Here is an 804-nt window from a genome sequence, read left to right on the forward strand (position 1 = left end):
GTAGTACCAAGAATGTACCTTATAGACCTCCAACTACAGGAAACTTAAATGAACAAGGGCCTCAGCTTCTTTCTGAAATCCACTGCCACTTTTGCATTTAGGACCTGCTTCCCAAAGGCTGCTCTCAGCCAGTGACTGAGAAGAGCAGGGATTCTAAAGCTGGTCCATTCCTGGAAGTCAAGGCACTCCTCCGAGGGCTAACTAGCTTGACCACTTTCTTATGAGCTTAGTCTTTATAGCAATGTAGGGTGATTCCACCTAACCTTTCTTGCCTTGCTCCTTCACTCAGGGTCAGATTTGTATTTTGGTGAGTCAGCTTTCCCAGTTTCCTTTGTCTTTCTCCCCATTTTCTCTTATAGTAATTTCCCTCAGTGAAATTCTTGCATGTTCTATCAGTCTTGGTATCTGTTTCACAGACGTCCTAGACTAACACATTCTCCTACTATTTCTATAAAAATATATTATCATATGAAATTACCAGGGAAAGAAAGGATGTATAGTATAATTTTCATGACAACAATATTCTAATACTGTTAGATTCTTTAATTTAGGAAAATTAATACTTCATGTAATTGAAAGCTAGACTATCAAATTTTTTCTCATATTGGTTATTAGTAGTCTATATGTAAACTTGCTTTCAGAAGGATTTTGAATTGTTATAGTAGTCAGATCAGGAGCTCAACATTTTAAAATAATTCCAGTTTTTTCAGGATGATTGGTGACTGTCAAGTATTAAGCAGTTCGTAAGTCATCTTTGAGATATCTAAGGATATTTAATGAGAAATTAGAAAGAAATATTTCTGA

General features: G+C 35.9%; 1 protein-coding gene across 1 annotated transcript in view; it reads left to right on the plus strand.

The window, feature by feature from the left end:
• The window catches only part of LOC103581970 (nucleoside diphosphate kinase 7-like), a gene marked incomplete at its 3' end in the record, with an annotated part of 14,394 nt that overhangs the window by 11,730 nt on the left and 1,860 nt on the right, over window positions 1-804 (plus strand). The window lies entirely within an intron of this gene.

This window comes from Galeopterus variegatus, unplaced genomic scaffold (genome assembly GCF_000696425.1).
Source record: "Galeopterus variegatus unplaced genomic scaffold, G_variegatus-3.0.2 Scaffold14449, whole genome shotgun sequence".
NCBI lineage: Eukaryota > Metazoa > Chordata > Mammalia > Dermoptera > Cynocephalidae > Galeopterus > Galeopterus variegatus.